General features: G+C 34.7%; 1 pseudogene; it reads left to right on the top strand.

Moving 5' to 3' along the window:
- The first annotated feature begins 3,131 nt into the window (after nucleotides 1–3,131).
- LOC124973272 (AP-1 complex subunit sigma-2-like) lies at nucleotides 3,132–16,381 on the top strand (annotated as a pseudogene).
- The last annotated feature ends 7,284 nt before the right edge of the window (nucleotides 16,382–23,665 follow it).

The following is a 23,665-nucleotide window of genomic DNA, read 5'->3' on the forward strand; positions in this document are numbered from 1 at the left end:
GAGGTTTTGACATCACTTTGAATGTTTTTTTCCCTGAAATATGTGAGAGCTCTTCTATGGGGGATATAGGGAGAAATATTAAATACTTTGATGCAAAATGTGTCTTAGTCCCACTGGAACATTATGTTCCCAGATAACAGAGGGTTTGTTTTATTTACTTCCTTATCCCAAATACATCAAACATTGACTACCATGGTTGAATAAATACATATAGAAATGATTGACTATTACCAGATTATAAATATCACAGATGTCTTGGTGTCCTTCCTTGAACAACCTATGTGAGGGGGAAAAAGGCACTGAGGATGGTTTGCTAGATATGTTGCACTAGTTTGCTGAATTGTATGCAGAAGGAGGGTTCAACTCCAAAAGATTGTCCTTGATTTTTCTTGCTATAAGCCACATTTTAATTATCCCAATTTTTTCCTGAAAAAATAAAACCACACATTTCTTCCATTTTCACAAGTCATTGAAGAGTTAGCATAAAATTGTGTTCTTCAGAGAACAGAGGATGTAACTTTCAAGAATATTTTCTAAATTCTCCAGTACATTATCAGTGAGAATAATAAAAATATTTTTTTCTTTTCTGTTTAAGGAATTTTATGCCATATTCTTGGAAGCATATTTACATCCAATCTCTCTTATCAATGGGTCAGTGTTATGAGTCAAGAATAGCAATGATGATAAAATTAATATAATCCAAATGTAATTATTCTACCTGGCCATTCTCCAAATTACTAACTTTATCTTGAATCCCACTTTATCAGGTATGAGACTAGAAACACCTGCTTGCTTATGAGATCCATGTGAATGATAAGTTTCTACCATCCTTTTACCTTCAGTCTGTGAATGTCTTTGTCTATGAGGTGAGACGACTGGAGACAGAATATTGCTTGGTCTTGTTTTTTAATCCAACCTACCAGCCTGTGCTTTGGAGTGATAAATTGAGTACACTAACACTCAGAATTATTATTGGAAGATGAATTTTATTTCCTGGCATTTTGATTTATTTCTAGTTTTAAAGTTGAATTAGATTTTCTTTTGATATACCATTCTTCAAGTGTAGTTTCATCCTCTGATAGTTTTCATATGTGATCTCCATTTCTTCCTCATGAAATATTCATTTAATATGTTTTGTAGTGCCAGCTTTCTCATTGTGAATTCTTTAAACTTGTGTTTATTAAAAGTTATGAAAGGTTTTTATTTCTTCCTCAAATATGAAGTTTATTTTTCCACGGAATAGTATTCTTGGATAGCATCCATTTTTTTTTTTGGAAACTTTGTTTAAATTATTTCAAGTCCTCCTAGTTTTTATGGCCTGGGTTGAAAAATCACCTGAAATCCAGATTGATCTATTTCTAAATGTGACCATTTTTCTCTTGCTGCTTCGAAAATTCTGTCCTTTTTCTGTATGTTAGGCAGAAAAGTGCTTCTAAATGAGTTTGCTGTAATTTTTGTATATTTGGAGTGCTATATGCCTCCTGTATTTGATTTTTCATTTTATTTTTAAAGTTTGTGAGTCTTCCTGTTATTATTTTATTGAAAATATTGTGCATTCCTTTAATTTGTACCTCTGAGCCCCTATAATGCCTAGATTTTAACTTTTACTATTATCTCATAATTCTTGAAAATTCTGTTCATGGTCTCTTAACACTTTTTCTCCATGTTCAAGTTTATTTCCAAGATCATGGGGCTGGGGTTGTCGTAGAGCACTTGCCTAGAAAGTGTAAGGCACTGAGTTCAATTCTCAGCACCACATATAAGTGAATAAAATAAAGGTCTATCACACAATATTTAAAAATAAATTATGTAATTAATTGTGTTTGTTGCCTGAAATATATCTTTCAAATGATCTAGTCTATTAGTAATGCTTTCCATTGAATTTTTTTAAATTTATTTTAATTGTAAACAAATGGGATACATGTTGATTCTCTGTTTGAATTTTTAACTTGGTATATTAATTCTTCCATTTCAAGTATTTCCAGTTGATCTCCTTTTCAAAGTAATCTTTCACTTATTTTCTATCTGATTCCACTCTTTACATCATATTTTACCTCTTAGATCATCTTATCTACTAACTTTCTATATTTCATCCCTGACATTTCCTGCACTGCAATGTCAATGGAGTCTACTGTGAATCCTTCTGTTTTGTTGTGGTAGTTTTCCCTTTCTTCTTCATATTGTTTATGTATCTACTCATCTATTTGAATGGATTTGAAGTAGTGGGCTTCTACTCTGCAAGCTTTTAGCTATCTTGTAGGTTTACAGTGCCTCACAGATTAGGGGAGTCAAATAAAAAGAAAAGCCCTTATATATAATATATGGGATTAAATTAAGTACTTAGTTCCTTTTATGACATCTACAATGTTGGTTGACACAGTAAACAAAAATGGTGAGATCAGCAATTTCAGTAAAAACAATAAGTACTCCTAAAGTTATATCTGTCATAAACTCAAATAATAGGTATTATTTATGAATTTCTGTGTATTAACTGTTGCTATAGCATTAGTGGTAGGGTCTGACATTTTATAAATCAGTGGTAAGAAAAATTAAAAATAGAGTTAAGAGGAAAGAAGGGATCAGAGGGTAGAAAAAGGTTTGCAATTTCAAAAGTTGAATAGGGCTGATGCAGAGGCAACATAGGATGTGTTGTTTATGAGGGGGAGGAGAAGAAATAGAGGCATAAAAGCAAGAGTGAAAGAGCGGACAATGAGTTTGTCTTTTATTGGTTTGTCTTCTATTTTTAGATTTTTAAATTAGTGCATTATAGATATACATAAAATTGAAATTCACTGTGATTTTTTCATTTATGTACATGAGAGAGTTTTGTTTGTTTCATTCTACTATTTATCCCTTTGTCCCCCTTCCCTTCCCTGTAACCCATTCTTTTACTTCACAGATGTCTCTTCTATTTTTATTGGATTTCCCCTTTTTCCATTATTTGGTCAAGCATTCACATATGAGGGGAAACATTTGACCCTTGACTTTCTGAGTCTGGTTTATTTCACATAAAATTTTGTTCTTCAGTTTAATCAATTTTCCATCAAGTGCTATCATTTTATTCCTTTGTATGACTAAGTAAAACTCCATTGTTTATTCACACCATATTTTCTTTATCCATTAGTCTGTCGATGGGTATGTGGGCTGGTTTTGGAATTTGGTTATTGTGAATTGTATTGTTTTAAACACTGAAGTGGCTGTGTCTTTATAGTATGCTGATTTTAGATGTTTAGATATATACAGAGGAGTGGAACAACGGGGTGCACTCTAACTTTCTATTCTTCTGAGGAGTGGAACAACTAGGTTCACTCTAATTTCCTATTCTTCTGTGTGTTCATATAGAAACATAGGAAAGTTATGTCTGATTCATTCTACTGTCATTCTTATTCCTCTCCCCTCCTTTCCCTTCATTCTCCTTTATCTAATCCAATAAACTCCTATACTTTGCTACCCCCTGATATGTGGATCCCTCACATTACTCACATTATTCTTGGTAATTGCTATTGTAGTGGAGTGAGTTAAAATTTTGATATAGTTCTTTTTGAATGTAGTAGTTTTATTGAAGTATAGGAAAAGAGCAAGGGGACAATAATAGACTTTCTCCTCCATGCAGTTTTGATTTGCATTTTTCTGATTGAGGGAGATGTCGAACATTTTTTCATATATATGTTGGCCATTTGTATTTCTTCTCATGAGCAATGTGTGTTTAGATTTCTTCCCCATTCAGTAAGTGGGGGAGTTCATGGTGTTTCCAGTTCTTTTTATATTCTGTATTTTAATTTCCTATCTGAGGAGAAGGTGAAAAAGATTTTTTTCCATTGTTAGGCTCTTTATTCACATTCTTGTTTTCTTTGTGTTGAAGAAGTTTTGAAATTTTATTTCATCCTACTTATTGATTCTTGGTTTTATTTCTTGTGTGGAAGTTTATGCATTTGTCAATATATTGGAGTGTTGGACCTACATTTTCTTTGAGCAACTGTAATTTCTGGTTTTATTCCTAGGTCTTCGATACACTTGGTGTTGGCTTTTGTGCAGGGTGAGAAATAGTGATTAAGTTTTATTTTTTTCTACATGTGGGTATCCTGTTTTCATAGCACCATTTCTTTTTTTTTTAATTTCATTATTATTATTTTTATTTAGCTTTTAATTTTTTTCCAGGCTGCATTTTGATTCACTGTAGATAAATGGAGTATATCATTTTGTTTCTATGGTTGTACACAATGTAGATTCATACCATTTGTGTAATCATACATGTACATAAGGAATGATATCTGTCTCATTCCACCATTTTTTATACCTCCTCCCTCTCATTTCCTTTTATATATTCTAAAGATTCCCCATTATTCTCTCATTCCTCACACCCCACTCCCGTTATATATCATTATCCACTTATCAGAGAGAACATTCAGCTTTTGGTTTTTTGGACTTGGCTTATTTCACATAACATGATATTCTCCAATTCCATACATTTATTTGCAAATGCCATAATATTATTCTTTATGGCTGGATAGTATTCCATTTTGTATATATATATTAGAGTTTCTTTATCCATTCATCTGTTGAAGAGCATCTCAGTTCCACAATCTAGCTATTGTGAAGTGAGTTGCTATAAATATTGATGTGGCTGTGTTACTATAGTTTGCTGATTTTAGGTCCTTTGAGTATAAACTAAGGAGTGGGATAACTAAGTCAAAAGGTGGGTCCATTCCAAATTTTCTTAGGATTCTCCATACTGCTTTCCAGAGTGGCTGCACCATTTCTTAAAAGTCTCTATTTTCCAACATATATTTTTTGTAGTTTTGTCACATGTCACGTCACTGTATCTATGTGGATTTGTCTATTGTTTTCTATTCCATTGGTTATATATATGTCATATATATATAAATTTATATGTATATATATGTATTTATTTATATGTATTTTCATATAAATTTATATATGTAAATGAAAAAATATATATAAATTATTTTTTGGTACTAGTGATTGAACATAGAAATGATTTGCCGATTAGCTATGTAGACTACTAACCACTTTTAAATGATTTCCATATTTTTATTAGTACTTTATAGTTTTACATAATGATGAGATTTATTGTTACATATTCATACATGCATTCAATATAAAAATATACAACATCATTTCCCAGTGTTTTTCTTTTCTTTTCCCTCCCTCCCCCAGGTTCCTTTCTTCATTTTTTATTTGTTGTTTTTAGATATACATGACAGTTGAGTATATTCTGAGATATTATACATACATGGAATATAGCTTATTCTAATTAGGATTCTATTCTTGTGGTTGTACATGATGTAGAATTTTACTGGTCATGTATTCATATGTGAAAATAGGACAGTTATATAAAATTCATTTTAATGTCTTTTCTATTCCCATGCCACTCCCTTATAATTTTTCCTCTTTGTCTAATCCAATGAACTTCTGTTTTTCATTCACAACCCCTTATTTTGTGTTAGCATCCACATATCAGAGAGAATATTTGGCCTATGATTTTTGGGGACTGGCTTATTTCACTTAGCATGATAGTGATTCATCCATTTACCAGCAAATGGCATAATCTCATTCTTCTTTATGGATGAGTAATATTTCATTGTGTATATACACCATATTCTCTTTATCCATTCATCTGTTGAGGGGAACCAAGTTTTGTTCCATAGCTTTGCTCTTATGAAGTGAGCTCCATCACTCTAGTATGGTGATTTTAAATTTTTTGATATCTACTGAGTAGTGGGATAACTTTGTCAAATGGTGGTTCCATTCCATATTTTCTGAGGAATGTCCATATTGCTTTCCAGAGTGGTTTCACCTATTTGCAGTCCTACCAGCAATGTAAGAGTGAACATTTTTTCCCACATTCTCACCAATATTTATTATTGTATTATTGAAAATTGCCATTCTGACTGGAATGGGATGAAATCTCAGTAGTTTTAATTTGCATTCATCTAAATGCTAAAGACATTAAACCTTTTCTCACATATTTGTTGACCATTTGTATTTCTTCTGTGAAGTGCTTGCTAAGTATCTTTGCCTATTTATTGATTTTTTTGGTGTTAAGCTTTTTGAGTCTTTATATATTCTAGATATTAATGCTCTGTCTGTAGTGAAGGTGGCAAAGATTTGTCTCATTCTGTAGATTTTATTTTCATGTTCTTGTTTTCTTTGCTGTGATGAAGAATTTTAGTTTGATGCCATCCCATTTATTCATTCTTTATTTTACTTTATGTGCTTTAGAAATCTTGTTGAGGAAGGTGGTTCCTAAGGCAACATGGTGGACATTTTGGCCTATATCTTTGGATAGTAGGCAAAGTATCTCTGATCTGATGTATAGGTCCTTGACCCAGATTGAGATGAGTTTTGTGCAGGTTGAGGAATAGGGCTTAAGTTTTACTGTAGTACATATAAATTTCCAGTCTTACCAGCACAATATATTGAAGAGTCTATCTTTATCCAGTATATGTTTTTGTCACCTTTGTATATTATGAGATAACTGCATATATATATATAGGTTTTTCTCTGTGTCTACTATTCTGTACCATTTGTCTTCATGTCTGTTTTTGTGCCAATACCATGCTGTTTATTATTACTATATCTCTGTATTATAACTTAAGGTCTGATGTTGTGATGCCTCCTGCTTCAGTTTTCTAACTAAGGCTTCCTTTAGTTATTTAGGGCCTTTGTTTTTCCAAACAAATTTCATGATTGCTTTTTCTATTTCTGTGAATAAAATCATTGGAATTTTTATAGCAGTTGCATTAAATCTGTATAATGCTTTTGGTAGTGTGTCATTTTGACATATTAATTCTGCCTATCCAAGAACATGGGAGATCTTTTGATCTTCTAAGGTCTTCTTTAATTACTTTATTTATTGTTCTACAGGTATTTTGACTCTTGTTAGATTTATTTCCAAGTATTTTTTGAGGCTATTGTGAATGACTAGTGTCCTAATTTTGCTTTCAGCTGATTCATCAAGAGTGTATAGGAACACAATTGATTTATGGCATTAATTTTATATCCTGCTACTTTTCTGAATTTGTTAATGGATTCTAGAAGCTCTCTGGTGGAGTTTTTTGAGTCTTCTAAATTTAGAATCATGTCATTTGCAAATAGATATAGTTTGTTTATCTTTTCTCATTCATATTCCTTTAATGTCTTTCTTTTGTTCAATTGCTCTGTCTAGACTTTCAAAGACTATGTTGAATAGAAGTGGGAAAAAAAGTGCATTCGTGTCTTGTTCCAGTTTCTATCAGGAATACTTTCAATTTTTTTTCCATTTAGAATCATAGTGACCTTTGGTTTAGCATATATAATATTTATAATGTTGAGGAATATTTCTAATTTTTTTGGTGTTTTAAGAATGAAAAAATGCTGAATTTTTTCAAATGCTTTTTCTGCATCTATTGTGATGATTCTGTAATTTTTATATTTAAATCTGTTGATGTGATGAATTTTGTGTATTGATTTCTGTATGTTAAACCATTCTTGTATTCCTGGCACAAACCTCACTAGATCATGGTGCTCTATCTTTTTATTATGTTCTTTGCAGTGTTTTATTTACAATTTTGCATCTATGTTCATCAGGATAATTGGTCTTTCTTTCCTTGCTGTATCTTTATCTGGTTTTGTTATCAGGGTGATATTAGTTTCATAGAATGAGTTTGGAAATGTTTTCTCCATTTCTATTTTATTTAATAATTTAAGAAATATTAATGTAACACATTCTATGAAGGTCTGGAAAAACTTGGCTAAGAATCTATCCAGTCCTGGGATTTTCTTTGTGGTAGGATTTGATGGCATCTTCAATTTCATTGCTTCAAGTTGTTCTGTTTATATTTTCTGTGAACTCCTTCATTAAATTGGATAGTTCATATTTCTCTAGAAATTTTTGATGATTTCATGATTTTCTATCTTATTAAAGTATAGATTTTTAAAGTATAGTTTCTATCATCTGAGTTTCAGTAGTGTCTGTGGTGCTACTTCATTTTCATTATGAATTTTAGTAATTTGAATTTTCTCTCTTTCTTCATTAGCATGACTAAGGGTTTATCAAATTTATTAATTTGCTCAAAGAACCAACTTTTTTATTGACTTTTTGAATTTTATTTGTTTCAATTTCATTGATTTCAGCACTGATTTTAATAATTTCCTGTCTTCTACTGTTTTGGGAGTTGATTTGTTCTTCTTTTTCTTGGACTTTTAGATGTAATGTTAGGTTAATTACTTGGTGATTTTCTTTTTTTTTTAATTGAATGAGCTCAGTGTGATAATCTTTCCCTTAGAACTGCCTTCATAGTGTTCCAGAGATTTTGTTATGTTGCATCACTATTCTCATTTACCTCTATGTATTTTTTTAACTTCATCCCTGATTTCTTCAGTTTTCCATTAGCCATTCAGTATCATTCATTATCCACTTGTTAGGGTAGGTTCTACTTTTTATTTTATCATTGATTTCTAATTTCATTTTATTATTATCTGATATAATGCAAGATATTATTTCTAATTTTTTGTATTTACAAAGAGTTGTTTTGTGTCCTAAAATATGGTCTATTTTAGTGAAGGATCCATGTGCTTCTGAGAAGAAAGTGTATTCAGTCATTGGTGTATGAAATATTCTATATATGTTGGTTATGTCTAGATTTTTAATTGTTTTTTTTATTTCTAAAACTTCTTTAGATTTTGGTTGGAAGATCTATCAATTGGTGATAGACATGTATTAAAGTCACCCAGTATTATTGTGATCTGTTTAATTCTTGAAATTGTGAAGAATTTGTTTGATGTGTGTAGATGCTCCATTGTTTAAGGCATAAGTGTCCCATTGATGTCTAATTCACTTAAGCACAATGAAATGACCTTCTTCATTCCTTTTGATTAACTTTGGCTTTGAGTCCACTTCATCAGATATAAGGAGATATATATATATATATATATATATATATATATATATACCCCTCCTTGTATAAGATTTCCATGCAAATAATATTTTTTTCCATCATTTTACATTTAGTCTTTTCCTATGTCTCCAAGTAAGCCTCTTGGAGACAGCATATTTTGGGGTCTTGGTTTTGAATCCAATCTGTCAGTCTATGTCTTTTAACTCATGAGATATACCATTTAAATTCAATGTTATTATTGAGGTATGATTTTATTTCCTGTTATTTGAGTTATTTCTGTTTTTTTATCTGAATTAGTTTCTCCTTTGATTAACTATTCTTCTAGTGTTGTTCTTCCCTTCACTGGTTTCCACTTCTTCTTCATGAAATGTCTTATTTTCTGTTTTGTAGTGTAGGTTTTCTATTTGTCAGTGCTTTTAACTTTTGTTTAATATGGATGGTTTTTATTTTACTGTAAATTCTGAAACTTAATTATTCTGAAAATAGTATCCTTGGTTGGCATCAATTTTCTTTCAGAGCTTGGTACATAGTATTTCAAGACCTCCTATCATTGAGGGTCTGAGTTGAGAAATAAACTGAGATTAGATTTGTTTTCCTCTAAAGGTTACCTGTCATTTTCTCTGAAAGTTTTTAAAATTGTATTCTTATTCTGTATGTTAAGGATTTTCATAATAACTTGTCTTTGTGTGTGTCTCTTGTAATTTTGTACATTTGAGTCCTTTTGTTTTTAGATGCATTTAATGAGTCAGAGTCTCTGATTCAACTAGGACAGACTGCCCCTCCAATCTCAGGATTTTTCACTTTAAGCCTCAGGTAGAAACAGTATTACCACTGTTTGAGTTCTGGATAGCTGAACTAGAAGATATGCTACCTTACTCTAATCCACCAATGTGTGCCTCCCCTTTCACATTTTATTTTGAGATGTGATCTTGGTAAATTGCCAAGTCTAACTTTGAACTTGAAATCCTCCTGCTCCAACTTCCTCAGTTGCTGGAATTAAAGGTCTGCACCATTACACTAGCTTCTAAGTAACAATAATTCTCAATAAATTTTCTAAGTTTCATATACTTTTGCTGTTTTCAGCAAGAATCTTGATTTTTCAGTCTGTGCTGAACCACATTAACACCCAATGACTTCCAGTGGTGTAATGAACAGAAAGTCAACACAGGTTAATCATGTTGAATAAGATGGCCTCTTATAGAATATTGTTCTACCTCAGGCCTCACCACCACAACCTACTTCCAGTACCTGTGTATCAGCCAGAAAAAGAAAAACATTTACTGACTGGCATATAATTTTTAGAAACCTTGCATACCTTGGATGAAACTCACTTGATCATGGTACATTATCTTCTTAATGTTTACAATGTCATTCAATAATAATTTATCAAACATTTTTACATCTATGTTTGTCAGAAATATTGTTCTGAAGTTTTGTTTCCTTGATATCCCTTTGGTTTTGGTATCAGGGTGGTACTTGCTTCACAGAATAAATTTAACAGTGTTTTCTGCTACTGTGTTTCATGGAATCATTGTAGAAGAATTGGCATTAGTTATTCTTTAAAGGTCTGATGGAGCTTGACTGAGAATCCTTTAGCTATTTGGTTTTTCTTAACCTCAGTTTTCTTGATTCTTATTATGTTACTCTAGGCTGAAAACATCCCTACTTTTGATTAACTTTGAGCACTTCTAGAGAAAATTATACAACAGGAGGGCAGTTTTGAATTATTAATGACAAAACTCAAATGGTAACTTCACATTGACTGGGCAGTATTTGTTTTTATAAGGCAATGTCCAGTTCCATGGATCACCTGCTTTATACACATCCCCAACACATGCACAGACAACTTTGCTATGCTCTTTTCATGATCTAGCCCCAAACATTATAAATTCTTTAAATTATCATTAGGTCAATCATCAGAAACTCCATCTTCATGAATCTTCAGATCTCAGTTCTGTTAATATCTGTTTACAATTAGATGTTAGCCAGAGAAGGTATCCACAAAACTTTGGTTCCCCACTCTCAGGTTTTCTCCTTTCTTCATTGCTCCTCACTTTCTATTACCTAGAAAATCTATCTGTTTTGTACATCTGCATGTAGCCAGACTATAGTTTGTGTTAAGATATTTTTACTCCTCCACTCTGGGGCCTGTCTTCATGAAAAATGATGAAAGAAAACCTGTACCCAGCCCAGTCCAGTGCTATGAGCTGATTTGGTCTTTCTTTAATTTCTTTGGGTAGGATTCCTTTTGTTCCTTTGTCCAGAGTTCACAATTGTTGTTTCTGCTTATGTGCTAGGGATAGGAAAGAAGAGGGTCAGCCACACTAAGATGTAAGTTTATAGAGCTCTCTTTTAAATATTCAAATGGTATAAAAATCCATGCAACTTCTTATGGAAATTAAACACATATGATACCCAAAACTTCTTGGTACTATGTTATAAAATCCCAATGCCCTGTCCTTTCTTACTTCTTCCTGTTTTTCTAATTAGATATATTTCCCACATAAACCCATCCTCATTTTTATTGCAATTCACTGTGCCAGATGTTCCATCTCTTGAAATCTGCCTCCCCACAGGAATACGTCTTCTCTTTCTTGGTAAGGCAAAAAGGGCTTCCCCTCAGTCACTCTTGATGAGCTCCTCTGTCGCTCTCGCCAGCAAGAACGACCCGGAGACGTGATGGGTGGCAAACTTCTTTATTAACAGCTGATTCTTCTTTTTATTTCCTTTTTAGGGAAGTTATTGTCACTTATATAGGTTATATCAACTAATTAGAATATTCGTGATATGTGGGGAGAAGATAGACGTATATGGGTATAACTTGAAGCACCTAAGAATCACACAAGAATCATGCAGAGGCCCTGACCAATTACTGAGACTTCCTCAAGGTGAAGTTAGTTGTATACGTGCAGAATAGCAGTTTTTCAACCGCACTGGCAGCTTGCCAGGTGCCATCTTGGCCAGGCTCCACCTAGGGCCAGGGGTCCGGCCGAAACCCCGACAGTTCCCCCTTTTTTCTTTTAAAAGAAAAGCTCGGGACCAAGCCTGTCTTAGGCGGAGTGGTCAACTACCGTCCTTACCCGTCATCGGATAACTGTAGAGCATGCTACAGCTCCTGTCTTAGGTCGGTACGGCGTTACCTACTACCTTACCCGTCTGGTCAATGGTCCAGCCTCGCGAGCCACACTTGTGGGGAGCTGCCGGCCTCTAGGGCAGCCATGGCCTGATGGAAGATGATACGATCTCTCGCTTGACTCTGGCGCACACGCATGATAGTGCGTGAGAGGAAGATAACAGTAATGATCATAAGCATGCATAATGCTCCCGTACCAGCCCACTGCTTAATAAAACTGAAAGAGGAGGATAACCAATTTAGCACTTCAGACATTGGAGCTACATCAACTCTAGTAGCATTAAGGCTAACAATTTGAGATCTAAGAATAGCTGTAAGATTATCAAATTCATAAGACCAGTTGGTACGTAGCTGAACAGACAAGATTCTAGACAAATCTGCTGCATAGCTGAAGTTATGGTAAGCTACAGGTGTAACGCACAGTCCCGCCAGATGATAAATACATCCCACGTTTAACAGTTCCTGTAAAATGTCCATTTGTTCTTGAAGTAAGTCCACTCGCTGGTTCACTAAAAGAATCCCTGCTTTTAAGTGTTGATCCACTGTCTGCTGAGTAGATAAGGCAGTAGCAGTCTGTTGAACCACCTTATTGATTGTGGCTGCAGATTGTACAGACGTAGTTAAGGCTACAGCTGCCGCAGTGGCTGCTGCCGCTGATGCAACTATGGCGGTAATGACTGCTGCGGTGATTCCAAAGTCTCTCTTGTTTCTAGAAAGCAATACTGGCAATTCATCATCTGTAACATAGACTGGGACTGGTAGGAAGGTAGGAACACACATTAAGTCTGCCAGCAGGAACCTAGAAGCATTTTAACATTGAGAGATAGCACAAATCTGAAGTACAATTGAGAGAAGCAGTTGTTTTGTTACATAGTTGAACTGTTCCTCCTAAGAGACTAAAAAGAGGTAGTAAGTTAGTTTATTCCGTGGAAACACACAAACTGAGCCACAGCTCCAGTAAAGCACCGGGTTACCCTTATTACCCAGAGTTAAAAAAACCCCAAACAAAGAGACAAAGAGAAAGTTTATCTTTAGGGGACCTGAAGGTCTCCTCTATTCCCCCTTTTTGTTTATAAAGAGTATTTTTGAGGGTGAGATGTGTATGTTCGACAATACTTTGTTTTTGTGGGTTATAAGGTACATCTGTGGTTAGAGTTATTTTAATTTTAGTGAGGAATTGGTTCTTACCAATTTTAGTTTTTAAAGAAAAATTTAGACTTTATAACGTGTACAATTTTTAACAGTTGCTTAACCATAATTGTATAAACCCCTATTTTTAAGACAATTGTTCTAAAGAATAAAACTTAAGAGACACAAAGTTAAGAATGAATTAGTGTTTCTAAGAAATCCTTGTCATTTTACCATGTCATTTTACCATATAGATTAAACTTTGGCTTATATCAGAACATTAGTATTTCACCTTAGGAGAAACCTTAAATAGCTTTGGCTGTTTACATGTTGAAACTTGCCCTTTATTTACACACAGACTTTCTTACCCAGAAACATTTCCTTTTTCTTTTTATTAAATACATTTTAAACCCAGAACCTTTTATTTTTTCTGTTTTATTTGTTGACCCCTTTTTGTTCACATTTTGAAACAACTCTTATGAAATTTTTTGAATTTAGATAAATCACCCTATTTTAATAAGATTAAATATTTTGTTGTTTATAGTACCCTTAATTGAAACACAGTTGAAACTTTTGGGACCCTTTGTATATAGAATTTCACTTGTTAGGACATAACTCTTAGTAACCTTGTTTCTAGTTTAGTGATGACACAAAGTAATCGTAAACCCTTTTTATTTACCAACCTATGAAAACACCAATAATGTTTAAGTATGATACCCCATGTAATTTAAGAAGTTAAAAGTACTTGATGTTATTTAACAATTAGCATTTTAACTTTGTAAATTAACCAGACGTCTCTACAAACACATTTGAGTAATCCCATACATGTTAACTCCAATTTATTTATTTTATAGAAACCAAGATATCAGACAAGTGTCCTGAACAGGATCCGTTGCCTCTTTCCTGCTGAAGAAAAGTCCTAGAAGCAATTGATATTAGACATTGTTTAACATTAACATTTCATTAGTTTAACCACCTGGAGACTTGCAAGTTATTTTTAAAGATATTTTACTTTCATTAGTTTACCCAATTTAAATTGAACCTTTTTAAATCACGTGAATAAAAGTATTTGGATCCATTTTTAAATTTTAATTTTAAGAGCGCTCAGTTTTGACAAAACATGACATTAGACAGCACAACATAACACATAACACAAAATCAAAGGCCTTGTCACTTTATAGGTAAATGTTCATTGCAATGAAACAGATGTTCAAAAACTCTAGTTGAATAAAAAATAGAACTGATCAAAAAAAAATCATTAACCTAGGTATGCAAGATCAAAATTATGAGCTCAAAAATACAGCATTAAAGAAAAAACAAAACAAAACAAGAATCCTGAAGAATAAGTTAGTTTTGTGTAGCGGCCCAGGAGTTTAAAACGGACACTTTTTTTCTTCTTTTCTTCTTATCTTTAGGTTACCCCCCTTTTCTCCTTGAGACGCTGTAGTTACATTCCAATGTGGCAGGGGGAGGGAGGATCACCCAGGACTTTTTAACCCCTTTTTTGCCTGGTTGAGAAATCAGGTTAGGTTTGAATGCAGAAAATCACAAAACATTATTTTTTACTACTTTTAAGGAATGGAGCTGCTGAGCTCTCTGCCTAGGGGGACCCTCCCCTAAACTGATTTTTCTCTTTGTGCTCTGTTTGTGGTGTTATTTGTACTTTCTCCTTTTTTTTTTTTCTTTTACTGTGCCACTGTATATTTTTGTAAGCTCAACTCTTGTAAAGCCTTTTGTAAAGCCTTTTTTTTTGTCTTCTAACTGCTGCCCTATGCTCTCCAATTCCCTTAATGCCTGTTGACTAATTGAACCAGCTTGAGAACACTTTGTTTCTTCACTAATTTTATTTAACTCCATCTCTGAGAGTCCCTCTTCGCTCTCATCAGAATCTGACTGAGTGCTAACAGAGCCCTTTTGTGACTCTTCTTTTACCTTTTCTAACACTTCCTCTCCCTGCGCAACTGCCTTTTGTAAAGCCTCCCGAGGGAAACGCAAACAAGTTCTGACTAATGACCAAACTGCTAACGTCCCTGGGAGCGTTACCGGACAGCGCTTTAAATCTTCCCCCGGGTGTTCCCACTGTGGGATAGTTAACAATCCTTCTTCCAGAAACCAAGGTGAAATCTCCTCTACCTGCTTTAAAAATGCCCAAGCAGTTTGTCTTTAAGGAAGTGCCGTTAGCTTTAAGAATTTCTTTCAAGGGACCTTCCATTCTACATCTAGCAACCTCGTTCCCCATTTTTTGAGGAAACTTTAACCTCTCGTTCCTAGGAACTTTATCGCAATCACAATATTCTCGTCTCTAGGAAACTTCCCTGTCCACTGACAGATCTGGGTGCACACTTTCACGGATCGTTGCTCACCTCACTCACCTCTCTGCGGCACGTAAGATTCCCGGGATTCGGCACCACTTGTCGCTCTCGCCAGCAAGAACGACCCGGAGACGTGATGGGTGGCAAACTTCTTTATTAACAGCTGATTCTTCTTTTTATTTCCTTTTTAGGGAAGTTATTGTCACTTATATAGGTTATATCAACTAATTAGAATATTCATGATATGTGGGGAGAAGATAGACGTATATGGGTATAACTTGAAGCACCTAAGAATCACGCAAGAATCATGCAGAGGCCCTGACCAATTACTGAGACTTCCTCAAGGTGAAGTTAGTTGTATACGTGCAGAATAGCAGTTTTTCAACCGCACTGGCAGCTTGCCAGGCGCCATCTTGGCCAGGCTCCACCTAGGGCCAGGGGTCCGGCCGAAACCCCGACACTCCTCCGTCTGTGGCCAGTTCATGCCATACAGTTTATGTTCTTTTTCAGTTATCAGGGAAAGTTTAGACTGCAGAAATGATATGCCACACTGTCAGACAAAGAGAAGGAAAAAAATCCTAAGAATTTTTCCAGTCCAATTATCAAGGAAACCTAAAATGTTCAGTTTCCTTCAGTAGCAAACAATATACTAGTCTCTTTTATTCTGTGCTACTGAAGATCAGAACAATGAAGTAATTTCCCTGGAAATAATCCATTGTTTTGTGTAATTATGTGTCAAGTATTTTGGCAGTGTGTTTGTGTGTGTGTGTGTGTGTGTGTGTGAATTTGATGTCTTTCATTTTGAGAAAGCTTATAATATTTTGGATGAGTTTCTTTTGATAGGAAAAATTTGGAAAACATCCAAAAAAAAAGATCTTAAAGCATTGGAGCAGACTGATGTACTATAAGAGCCACAGCATGAATATTTTAATGTCCTTGTGCCCTAAATGACGACTCATCAAATATGCAGAATTTCACAGAGAAAGTAGAGAGCTAATATACTTATGAAAGAAAATATCCTCAGTTGGGTGACTGTCTAATTAGATAATAATAGGCTATTTCAATACTAATACCATTACAGTTGTATGTTTTTCTTTTTTGAATTTCTCTTTCCTGTATTATATCATTCTATATATGATCTTGACATAACTCATTTACAAATGATTTAAATTCTTTTGACAGGGTATAACATGTGAATGCTTTGAATAATAGTTCATCTTTAACACATGCATGTTACAATTAATGAAGCATCTATAATTATTTTATAAGTGAAAACATAGTATACATTATTGTTTACCAAAGAGACTTTGACTGAAGTACTCTGTTAAAATGAGCAATGCCATAATATTTCATGTGGTTCAGTCTTCAACTGCTGAAGGGGAATAAAAAAGAAAAGCAAAACTATAGTGGAATTTTCTTGCAGACTGAGTTAGAATGTTCTAATGTATCACATAAAAGGGTATGTGGACATAATAAAAGAGAGTAAAATTAATATGTACCAGTATACAATATTTAAGGTTAAAACAGTTCAGAAATTTTGTAGAAACACAATTATTGAAGAACATTTGTGCCGAATAATGATATTGATCAATATCTTTAAAAACTATCAGAAATGCTGTGTCAGAAAAGTCTCTTCTGCACTACGTATTGGGTATTCAGTGATACCCCTTTACATATATCAATACTGATCTTATTTGTATAGTTCAAAAATTCTAAGACTATTTCAATACCTAAATGTTTATATGTATGTGTGTGTGTGTGTGTGTGTGTGTGTGTGTGTGTGTATATTTTTGTTTGTTTGTTTTTGCTTTTGTTTTTTGCCATGCTAGGGACTGAATCCAGGGCCTTGTGCTTCACAGTCAAGTACTCTACAAACTGAGCGATATCCCCAGCACTATATTTTTAATTAAAATACATTTTTTGGATTGTTTTTCACATCACAACCACTCTGGAAAAATAAATAAGGATATCTCATAATTAAAATCTGCAGTGGACAGATTGAAATAAACATCATTATCCTATGTACATGTATGATTACACAAATGGTATGAGTCTACTTTATGTACAACCAGAGAAATAAGTTTTACCCAATTTTTTTTTATACTGAATCAAAAAAAAAAAAAAAAACCTGCAGTGAACTTCACTCAATGGTTGATTTGGGCCACTCCATACCCTCCAGTATTCACTTTTTCTTCCAAAAAGCTCCCACAACTTCACAATGGAACCGTATAATTTAAAACTTTAATTACTTGGGATTTATGGTTCACAGGAAGACATTATCTGATCAATTTTAAATGACATAAGGCTCTCCATGTAAAAAAAGATGTTTTATAGGCACAATTACCTCAATAAGTATTTATATTCAAATAACCTTACATATCATGCCTTAGCAATTTTAAAACCATTATTTTGACAATGGCCATTTATTTTTTTTTGAGTATATTTTTTTTTATTTTATTGTGAACAAATGGGATACATGTTCTTTCTCTGTGTGTACATAGAGTAAAGGCATACCGTTTGTGTAATCATACGTTTACATAGGGTGATGTTGGTTGATTCATTCTGTTATTTTTTTCCCCTTCCCCCCACCCCTCCCATCCCTCTTTTCCCTCTATACAGTCCTTCCTTCCCCCATTCTTGCCCCCCTCCCTAACCCTCACTCTAACCCTAAAACTAACCCCTCCCATGCCCCATTATGTATCATCATCCACTTATCAGCGAGATCATTCTTCCTTTGGTTTTTTGAGATTGGCTTATCTCACTTAGCATGATATTCTCCAATTTCATCCATTTGCTTGCAAATGCCATAATTTTATCATTCTTTATGGCTGACTAATATTCCATTGTATATATATGCCACAGTTTCTTTATCCATTCATCAACTGAAGGGCATCTAGGTGGTTCCACAATCTGGCTATGGTGAATTGAGCAGCAATGAACATTGATGTGGCTGTATCTCTGTAGTATGCTGATTTTAAGTCCTTTGGGTATAGGCCAAGGAGTGGGATAGCTGGGATCAAATGGTAGTTCCATTCCAAGTTTTTTAAGGAATCTCCATACTGCCTTCCAGAGTGGTTGCACTAATTTGCAACCCCACCAGCAATGTAAGAGTGTACCTTTTTTCCCACATCCTCGCCAACACCTGTTGTTGCTTGTGTTCTTGATAATCGCCATTCTGATTGGGGTGAGATGGAATCTTAGGGTGGTTTTGATTTGCATTTCTTTTATTACTAGAGATGTTGAACATTTTTCCATATGTTTGTTGATTGTTTGTAGGTCTTCTTCTGTGAAGTGTCTGTTCATTTCCATTTGTCGATTGGATTATTTGTAGTCTTGGTGTTGAGTTTTTTGAGTTCTTTATAGATTCTGGAGATTAGTGCTCTATCTGAAGTATGATTGGCAAAGATTTTCTCCCACTCTGTAGGCTCTTTCTTCACATTGCTGATAGTTTCCTTTGCTGAGAGAAAGCTTTTTAGTTTGAATCTATCCCAGTTGTTGATTCTTGCTTTTATTTCTTGTGCTATGGGAGTCCTGTTGAGAAAGTCTGGTCCTAAGCCGACATGTTGAAGATCTGGACCTACTTTTTCTTCTATAAGATGCAGGGTCTCTGGTCTGATTCCGAGGTCCTTAATCCATTTTGAGTTTAGTTTTGTGCACGGTGAGAGATATGGGTTTATTTTCATTTTGTTGCATATGGATTTCCAATTTTCCCAGCACCATTTATTGAAGAGGCTATCTTTTCTCCATTGCATATTTTTGGCCCCTTTGTCTAGTATGAGGAAATTATATTTGTTTGGGTTTGTGTCCGTGTCCTCTATTCTGTACCATTGATCTACCTGTCTATTTTGGTACCAATACCATGCCGTTTTTGTTACTATTGCTTTGTAGTACAGTTGAAGTTCTGGTATTGCAATACCCCCTGCTTCATTTTTCCTGCGAAGGATTGCTTTAGCAATTCTGGGTTTCTTATTCTTCCAGATGAATTTCATGATTGCTTGTTCTACTTCTGTAAGGTACATCATTGGGATTTTAATTGGAATTGCATTGAATCTGTATAGCACTTTTGGTAGTATGGCCATTTTGACAATATTAATTCTGCCTATCCAGGAACATGGGAGATCTTTCCATCTTCTAAGGTGTTCCTTAATTTCTTTCTTTAGTGTTCTGTAGTTCTCATTGTAGAGGTCTTTCACCTCTTTTGTGAGATTGATTCCCAAGTATTTTATTTTTTTCGAGGCTATTGTGAATGGAGTAGTTTTCCTAACTTCTCTTTCTGAAGATTCATCACTTATGTATAAAAATGCATTAGGATTTATGAGCATTGATCTTGTATCCTGCTACTTTACTGAATTCACTTATGAGTTCTAAGAGTTTTCTGGTGGAATTTCCTGGTTCCTCTAAGTATATAATCATATCATCAGCAAATAGGGATAGTTTGAGTTCTTCTTTTCCAATTCGTATCCCTTTAATTTCATTAGTCTGTCTAATTGCTCTGGCTAGAGTTTCAAGGACGATATTGAATAGGAGTGGTGAGAGAGGGCATCCCTGCCTTGTTCCAGATTTTAGGGGGAATGCTTTCAGTTTTTCACCATTAAGAATAATATTAGCCATGGGCTTAGCATAGATGGCCTTTACAATGTTAAGGAACTGTTCCCACTATCCCTGTTTTTTCTAGTGTTTTGAGCATGAAGGGGTGCTGTATTTTATCAAATGCTTTTTCTGCATCTATTGAAATAATCATGTGATTCTTGACTTTAAGTCTGTTGATATGGTGAATGACATTTATTGATTTCCTGATGTTGAACCAACCTTGCATCCCTGGGATGAAACCCACTTGATCATGGTGCACTATCTTTTTAATACATGTTTTGTATGCGATTTGCTAAAATTTTGTTGAGAATTTTTGCGTCGATGTTCATTAAGGATATTGGTCTGAAATTTTCTTTCCTCGATGTGTCTCTGTCTGGTTTAGGTATCAGGGTGATATTGGCTTCGTAGAATGAGTTTGGGAGGGTTCCCTCCTCTTCTATTTTATGGAATACTTTGAAAAGTATTGGAATGAGCTCTTCTTTAAAGGTTTTGTAGTACTCGGCTGAGAAACCATCAGGTCCTGGACTTTTCTTTGTTGGTAGGCTTTTGATGACTTCTTCTATTTCATTACTTGAAATTGGTCTATTTAAATTGTGTATGTCCTCCTCGTTTAGTTTAGGCAATTCATAGGTCTCTAGAAACTTGTTGATATCTTTGAAATTTTCTATTTTGTTGGAATATAGATTTTCAAAATAGCTTCTAATTATGTTTTGTATTTCAGTCGTGTCTGTTGTGATATTTCCTTGTTCATTCCGAATTTTGGTGATTTGGGTTTTCTCTCATCTTCTCTTCGTTAGTGTGGCTAAAGGTTTATCAATTTTGTTTATTTTTTTGAAGAACCAACTATTTATTTTGTCAATTTTTTGTATTGTTTCTTTCGTTTCAATTTCGTTGATTTCAGCTCTGAGTTTAACTATTTCCTGTCTTCTACTACTTTTGGTGTTGGTCTGTTCTTCTTTTTCTAGGGCTTTGAGCTGTAGTGTTAGGTCATTTATTTGTTGAGTTTTACTTCTTTTATTAAATGCGCTCCATGAAATAAATCTTCCTCTAAGTACCGCTTTCATAGTGTCCCAGAGATTTTGATACGATGTTTCTTTGTTCTCGTTTACCTCTAAGAATTTTTTAATTTCCTTCCTAATATCTTCTGTTATCCATTCCTCATATAATAGCATATTGTTTAATCTCCAGGTGTTGGAGTAATTTCTGTTTTTTGCTCTTTCATTTATTTCTAGTTTCAATCCATTATGGTCTGATAAAATACAAGGAAGTGTCTCTATCTTCTTGTATTTGCTAACATTAGCTTTGTGGCATAATATATGGTCTATTTTAGAGAAGGATCCATGTGCTGCTGAGAAGAAAGTGTATTCACTCTTCGTTGGATGGTATATTCTATAAATGTCTGTTAAGTCTAAATTATTGATTGTGTTATTGAGATCTATGGTTTCTTTGTTCAATTTTTGTTTGGAAGATCTGTCCAGTGGTGAGAGAGGCGTGTTAAAATCACCTAGTATTATTGTATTGTGGTCTATTTGATTTCTGAGATTGAGAAGGATTTGTTTGACATACATGGGTGAGCCACTGTTTGGGGCATAGATATTTATGATTGTTATGTCTTGCTGATTTATGGTTCCCTTAAGCATTATGAAATGTCCTTCTTTATCCCTTCTGACTAACTTTGGCTTGAAGTCCACTTTATCTGAAATGAGGATGGATACCCCAGCTTTTTTGCTGGGTCCATGTGCATGGTAAGTTTTTTCCCATCCTTTCACCTTTAGTCTATGGGTATCTCTTTCTGAGAGACGAGTCTCTTGCAGGCAACATATTGTTGGATCTTTCTTTTTTATCCAATCTGCCAGTCTATGTCTTTTGATTGATGAATTCAGGCCGTTAATATTCAGGGTTATTATTGAGATATGATTTGCATTCCCGGTCATTTGACTCCTTTTATTCATTTATTTGCTTATTTTTGACACAACTTGGTTCCTCTTTATTTGAGAGTTCCTTTAGGATATCTCCTCCCTTTGCTGATTTGCTTCTTTGTTTTTCATATCTTCTTCATGGAATATTTTGCTGAGAATGTTCTGTAATGCTGGCTTTCTTTTTGTATATTCTTTTAGCTTTTGTTTATCATGGAAGGATTTTATTTCGTCATCAAATCTGAAGGTAAGTTTTGCTGGGTATAAGATTCTTGGTTGGCATCCATTTTCTTTTAGGGCTTGAAAAATGTTATTCCAGGCCCTTCTAGCTTTTAGGGTCTGGATTGAAAAATCTGCTGATATCCGTATTGGCTTCCCCCTGAATGTAATTTGGTTCTTTTCTCTCACAGCCTTTAAAATTCTGTCTTTATTTTGTATGTTAGGTATTTTCATTATAATGTGCCTTGGTGTGGGTCTGTTGTAATTTTGTGTATTTGGAGTCCTGTAAGCCTCTTGAACTTGATTTTCCATTTCGTTCTTCAGATTTGGGAAATTTTCTGAAATTATTTCATTGAATAGGTTGTTCATTCCTTTGGTTTGTTTCTCTAAGCCTTCCTCAATCCCAATAATTCTCAAATTTGGCCTTTTCATGATATCACATAGTTCTTGAAGATTCTGTTCATGATTTCTTACCATCTTCTCTGTTTGTTCGACTTTGTTTTCGAGGTTAAATATTTTGTCTTTAATATCTGAGGTTCTGTCTTCCAGGTGTTCTATCCTATTGGTTGTGCTTTCTATGGAGTTCTTAATTTGGTTTATTGTTTCCTTCATTTCAAGGATTTCTGTTTGGTTTTTTTTCAATATCTCTAACTCTTTATTGAAATGGTCTTTTGCTTCCTGTATTTGCTCTTTTAACTGTCTATTGGTGCATTCATTCAATGCCTGCATTTGCTCTTTCATTTCATCGTTTGCTTCCCTTATCATGTTGATTATGTACATTCTGAACTCCCTTTCTGACATTTCTTCTGCCATGCTGTCATTGGATTTTATTGATATAACATCCAGATTTGTTTGAGGCATTTTCTTCCCTTGTTTTCTCATATTGTTCAGGTATCAGTGGACTGCAGAGATGTTGCAGATTTCCTCTATTGACTTATAATGTCCCTGAAGATTGCTAGTGTATCCCCTCTTATCCTTCAGTAGCCTGAAGTCTTAGAGGAAGTTGATACTTCGGTGTTCCCCTAGGTAGCTGCCTCTCTAGGGGTGGTGGTCTTCAGGTGGGGTATTTTCCCTGCTAGAGGTCAGAGGTGCCTCTACTTGTTGACCAATGGTCATCCAAAGGGGAACTAGACTGCGGGCTGAGGCAATGCCTGTTTGGGCCTGTGTCTCTGGTTTTACCGTCTTTGTGGGAAAACCTCACTCGGCGGGGAAGACCCACCCGGTGGGGAGGTCTCGCTAGTCAGTTCCCCTCCTAGAGGTTCCCCTCAGTCCACAACTACCACCTGGGCAGGGCAGCCTTCCCAAGCAACGTTTCCAGGGGCCTGGACCTACCTCCTGGGCTTAGGAGCCCTGCCCTTTGCAGACGAGTCTCCTTAGGTGGCCCCTCCTCAGAGAAGCTGCCCGAAGTCCTGGAACCTTCGCTCCACCCCTCAGCTGGTCTCTGTGTAGCTCTCCTGGGCCTGGGAG

The sequence above is a fragment of the Sciurus carolinensis genome (genome assembly GCF_902686445.1).
Source record: "Sciurus carolinensis chromosome 14 unlocalized genomic scaffold, mSciCar1.2 scaffold_115_arrow_ctg1, whole genome shotgun sequence".
In the NCBI taxonomy this organism is placed as follows: Eukaryota; Metazoa; Chordata; class Mammalia; order Rodentia; family Sciuridae; genus Sciurus; species Sciurus carolinensis.